The sequence below is a fragment of the Myotis daubentonii genome, chromosome 5 (genome assembly GCF_963259705.1).
Source record: "Myotis daubentonii chromosome 5, mMyoDau2.1, whole genome shotgun sequence".
NCBI lineage: Eukaryota > Metazoa > Chordata > Mammalia > Chiroptera > Vespertilionidae > Myotis > Myotis daubentonii.
This window is the reverse complement of record NC_081844.1, coordinates 53,699,182-53,705,507: the sequence shown is the minus strand read 5'-3', so window position 1 is coordinate 53,705,507 and position 6,326 is coordinate 53,699,182.

Below are 6,326 nucleotides of genomic sequence, written 5' to 3'. Positions count from 1 at the left end.
CTCATTAATTTCTATCACGCCCCTGGGGTGTAGGTATTGTTATTCTCTTCAGGAAAATGAAGGCTCTCGCAGCGGCGGCAGCGGCAGCGGCAGCGGCAGCCTCGGGCCATGCAGCTGCAGCGAATTGGAACCTGGCCAGAGGCAGAGGCAAGAGCTTGGGGTGGGGGGGGGGTCCCAAGTCTTAGCTAGAACACTCAGCCTTTGAAGGGCAAGTTTTCGGTTTTGTAATCTTACTCAAAAATATGAAAGACAAAAAGGCCCTTGAGGAAAATACTAACCACTCCTGCTAGCTCCTCTAGGCATTCCACAGAGCAATTCATTCATTCGTTCGTTCATTCATTTATTCATTCAGCACCCACTTGTGCCAAAGCAAGTTGTCCTGCTCTCTAAGAGATGTGCCTACACACTTGTCTCAGGTGTCACGTGGAACCCTCTGGGGTGTAGAAAGTGACAGGGCTGAGGAAGAGGACCGAAGGAGAATGGGCATTTATAATTGTAGTAGTAATAACAAGAGCTAACTCTCGGATGAGCCTGGCACTGTTTTCAGTTCTAGCTTGCACATTCTTACAGCAACTCTTTGAGGTGACTAACATTATTAAACCCATTTTATAGAGGAGGAATCGAAGTGGGTTAGTGACTTGCCTAGGTTTCACAGACTGGGTGGGATCCCATCCAGGCAGTTGGCATTAACCACTAAGCCGTACTGCCTCTCTAGAAAGACTATAAAAAGCAAGTGAGGGAAAGGAGATGGCTCTGGAGGCCCTTTGGGAATCTTATCACAAGTGTCAGGCTAGGGGAGCGAACAAAAGGCAGGGACCAGATTCTGAGCAGAAAGAGGACTTGCTGCCATCCTCGCTCCAGCAGACTGACCCCAAACAAAGACCTTCCAAACCGTGAGAGGCCTGTGGCCCCATCCCCTGTCACCTCCCAAAACTAAAGGCAGCTCTGGCTTTCAACCGTCCCTCATCTGCCGATAAGATGTCTGGCGTGCAGGGCCAGGATGCAGGAGGGAGTGGCAGTGATGAGTCCCTGGCAACCTTCCCCTGTTGTTAGGACTCAACAACCCCAGCATCCCTGCACACCAGCACCGGAGGATAACACTCACTAGCCTCATAGGGATTAAGTGGGAGAGTCAGGGTAAAGCTGGCAGGACTGCTCAATAATGCAGCAATAAAACCTTACATTAGCTCTGGCTGGTTTGGCTCAGTGGATAGAGTGTCAGCCTGTGGACTGAAGGGTCCTGGGTTCAATTCCGGTCAAGGGAACATGCGAAGGTTGCAGGCTCAATCCCCAGGTGGGGACGTGCAGGAGGCAGCCAATCAATGATTCTCTCTCATCATTGATGTTTCTATCTCTCTCTCCCTCTCCCTTCCTCTCTGAAATCAATAAAAATATATTTAAAAGTAAGTAAATAAATAAATAAAACCTTACATTACTGTCGAGCAAAATTATTAAAAATATACAGAGAAAACATGGAGTTAGTGGGGCTGTTAATTTTCTGAAGACAAAGTATTCCTCTTGCTTAGTTCACTTCATCCAGACAAGGTTACAGAGTTATCAGTTGGCCTCTGATAGGGTAAGGCATGATGATGAGCTTCCAGAACAGAATGGGTGAACTGAGGGTCTTTTACCTTGGACAGGGACTCTAGCTCGTATGAGAGAGGATGTTAAGTACTGTGCTAGGGCTGCCCTAACAAAATACCACAACCTGGGTGGCTTACACACAGACACTTCTTGTCCCACAGTTCTGGAAGCTGGGAGTCTGAGAGCAGGTGCCAGCATGGTCAGGCTCTGGAGAGGGCTCTCTTCCTGGCTTACAGAAGGCCACCTACTCACTGCGTCCTCACGTGGCATTTCTTGGGGTGTGTCATGTTTAGAGAGAGGGAGAGAGCTCTCTGTTGTTTCTTTTTATAAGGACACTAATCCTATCAGAGCAGGGCCTCACCCTTATGACCTTATTTAACCTTAATTACTTTCTTAAAGGCCCAATCTCCAAATACAGCCACATTCAGGGCTAGGACTTCAGCAAATGAATTGGGGCTGGGTGGGGGTGGGGGGAATATAAATACTCAGTCCATAGCAGGGAGGGCTGGAGTAGCTTCAGCGACAAGAAGTCCTCCAGGCACTTTGAGGAGAACCACATTCTCCCCCGCTGCCTCCTGGGTGGGCTTTTGATCCCAGCTGTAAGGGTGTATGGGCTCAGTATTGCTCACTGTGATTGGCCTTCCGGTGAAACTCCATTGTGTAAAGATGGGCCCTTTACATCTAGGACGTCATCATCAATGCTGCTGCTTCCCCCTGTTCTGGGAAAGTGGAGTGAGGTCTCTCAGATACGAGAAACCTCATCAGAAGCACCGCCTGCCGGTGCATTTCCATCCAGAGCATCCATCCGCCCCTGTCATTTTCCCCGTCCTGGGTAATGCCACTCCTTCTCTTTGGAGTCAAACTGTGTCCTGGTCCGTTTTCTCGGACACATTTCCCAGACAGGCATTCTTCTCAGCAGCATCCTTCCAGCGACTTGCCCTTTGTCTCCACTTTGGATGCACACATTTTTTCCTATGATTTATCCAATGATCATAAAACAAATGAGGGAATGAATGAATGCATCTTTCATTTTGACTGTAGTTCCCTGAGACCAGAGTTTATTCTTTCTTTTCCCCCAAATTTTCTGGCCACAAGAGCACCCACTATGATTAGTTCCTTATATGACAGGTTCTTCAGCAAAACAGCTCTTCACTTAGCATAAAAATGTGGAAATCTCAGGAATGTTTTTGTTTTGACCTCGTTGGCCTTTTTACACCGCGGTTACTCAGTTCCAACCGCACTCCCTCAGTTACATGAAGTGAAAACAGCGTCAGTCTTAGAGGCTTTGCGCCCCTGGCTCGAGGGCACCGGGACAGCCCGTAACAGTGCATCCTGAGCTGGCGGGGGCTGCCTGTCTGTCACTTTCGGGCTGTGTTCCTTTCGCCCTGGCTCTGAGGGTTCTGTGTGTGATGTGTACGTTGGTGTTTGAAGGAAGCCAGGCCTCACGGAGGAGTTGTTCAGCCAATAGCATTGCTTGCATTTCTGCTCTGTCCCTTGCACTGTGGGCACTGGGGACGATTCTGGGATGGATTACACCAATGAGGGGGACTACCCTCCAGTCTCAGGGAGCTCCGAAAGCGGTGAGAAGACGGGACATAGAGGCGGGAAGTTCCGTGAGGAGAAGTGCAGAACCCGAGGAGGATTTCATGACTCCTGCTCCTCATGACGAGGGCGCTCACTGAGGAGTTAGATAAGAAAGATTGGGCTCAATTAGCAGCTGATGGGGGAAGTGATCCAAGGAAGGTGCCCTTGGACAGACAGCTGCTGCTGTTAAAACTGCCTGTTCCTTCCCCACCTGTGGGCAGGGGCTGAGGAATCTGCTGGACCAGTGGTGCTCAGCCAGAGCTGGTTTGGGACATGTGGCAAGGTCAGAGACAGTTGTGGCTGTCACAGCGGAGGAGGGAAAGGAGGTGCTTCTGGCATTTAGAAGGGAAGAGGCCAGGGACACCGATACACGTCCTACAATCACAGCCCCCTCGACAAAGACTTTTCCGGCCCAACACATCAGTAGCGCCCAGGCTGAGAACCCCGGTGACGGCCTGGGAGAGTCTGGTCTGAGGGGTGAGAACTGGGTCACCTCCGCTCCTAGGGACACCATTTACTCACCGGTGACGTAATGGCTTCTTGGGTTACATTGCCTCCGACAGCCTGCGAGTCCGTGAAGCTGACTAAACTGGAGATTAAAGGAGGGATGTGAATGTCTACAGAATGTCACGCGTTCAAAAAAAGCGAAAGGAATACAGAGGGGTTAAAAAAGACTTATTAGGAAATAATGCGACACCTCAGGTGAACCTTTAAAAACCTGCTCCATTTCATCCTCATAAAACCTGTAAAGGAGCGGGAAGGGCCTGGTTCTCAGGCTTTGTCGCCGAGGAAGGAATTCTCCTTGGGACTCGAGGGACAGCCCTGGCAGAGTCTCCTCCTCGGGTTACACAGAACCTAGGGTGCCAGCCGGGTGCCAGCGGCTGCCACGGAGGCTGCCTTTCAAGCACTGCGCCGGCGGCCAAGTCCCTGAGAGGCGTGGTCAGCTCTCCCACGTCTGGGCCATTCTTCCACATCCCCCGGCCCAGTCAGAGCCACACCCTGTCTGCTACAGGTCTCTCTTCATATCACAAAGAGTCTCCTCTTCTAGACCTTAAGAAATGACCAGAGGGGAAAGGATGAGGAAAAGACAGCTTTGCCTACCTGGGGAAGTTGGCTTAAGGAGAACGCAAATTGTCAGTCACCCAAATAGATTGATGACATCACATTTATTGGTACGTTTCAGAAAAAGCAAATGATTCTAATAAAATCGCTTAACCACAAGCTGTCTTTTGTATTGTAAAAAAAAAGAAGAAGAAGAAGAAGAAAAAATCCAGTATCAAAAATTCAAAGCATGCTTGTAAAGCATGCTGTTTATAAAGAGAAAATTCAATATGATGATAGCTGTAATTAAGGATCTATTACCATGTCAAAATAAGATAAATGTTAATTTCAGAATATTGGAGCAATGTTTGCATGGGAGTATCAGAATTTATTTATAGGTATTTATAGTCATAAATTACATATATGTAATTAGAATGCAAAAACAGAATGCTTTCTGTATCAATGTAAACAAAGAACCTAAAGGTAAAAAAAACAGTGGATGGTCTACACTTATGATCAAAAGCGAGATAAGTGCAACGTGAAAATTCTACTGAGCCGTTTGGGATCCAGGGCAGTGACTGGTGACATGAATCCCATCATACACCTTGAGGCTTTCTTTGGATCTTTTTGATTGATTGATTGATTGATTGATTGATTAAGGTATTACCTATGTGTCCTTATCCCTTTGTCAGAGTGTGAGTACCCAATGCCTAGGGCCGGTTGGGAGGGTTAAATGAGTTAATACAAGTAAATGCTCTTGGAACAGTGCCTGGCAGGGAGCAGATGCTGAATGTATATTATTACCCTTATTGTTCAGTTCTGCTCCAACTCCTGAAGGGGTGGCTTAGCTTGTGGCTTCCTCAAAATTAAAGGTGCATTCTCTTCCATCATGTGGGTTATCAGTGAAACATTGCATTACTCTTGGATCTAGAATGACCCTTTCTTATGGGTTCTGGACTTCATTCTGAACTAGGTTTTCAGCAAATTCACTCTTGGGCTTCACCAGCTAATTGAAAACCTTTGTGGTGTTGAAGATTGTCATGTTTTATTTAGTTCAATGGGCTGGGTGATGGGAAAATAAGCCTAAAGCCATTGCTTTCCCACCATGTAAGGCAATTTGCTGCTCTTTTCCATGGCTACACCCTAACTTTAGGCATAGTTTACAAACGTGGGCCATCGATCATATGGGACTGCCTAAAAGACAATAAGAGGCTTGTGAACATCTACCATGATGGAAAGATAAAAGTACATTCATGTCGACGTGTGGTTAGCAGTTTTCTTCACAGCTCAACTTCATGTGAAACCTGACTTTGAGTCTTACCATTACTGTCTATTTTAGAGAATTACAAAGAAATCATACAGAAAAATAAATGTAAGACATCCACATAATTAGTTATAACTTGCCTCATCTATAATGAATAAATGCATGAGGATGATGAAAGTTTAATGGAATGTGTTTAGAACTTTCCATCTCCTTAACAGGTTATGGGCTGATCTAAGAGTGGATGATCTTTATCCATATTTACAATGCATTGAGGAACAGCTAAGCAGAACAAAATCAAAAGCCTTTTCATGGGTCAAGGTGGGCAAAGGGGGAGTTGGAGACATCTATAATAGTGTCAACAATAAACATAAATAAAGTTAAAAAATGATGGTGAAATAAAGATGTTCAGATATATATATAGCCTTGTCAAAGTCAGGAAAAATTGTAGCTTTCATTCCACCTATCGAAACAGTTCTTCAATGCCACTGGTGGTTAAATCTTCAGCTTCTCTTTATTAAGCCGTGTTGCCTATACATCCCTTTTATTCCTTTAGAAGAAAAAAAAGTAAAGGATTAAAAAAAATAAATGATTTAGGCTTAGAAATTTGTAATGTCTAGAATCATCTGAGAAGACTTAAGGGGTCTGACCATTCATCCATATATTATTCAAAGGGACTCTGTTGTGACTTCAACCAGTTCAATTGACCACATGATCTCTTAATATGAGAATCTAATACTATGTTTTTATCAGTTTTTTAAAAGTGTGCATAGACAATTTAATATTTTCCCTTCAATACAGTGTTTTGAGTGTTGGCAACCAGGGGTTTGATAGGAAGTACACTGTGGGCTGTTGA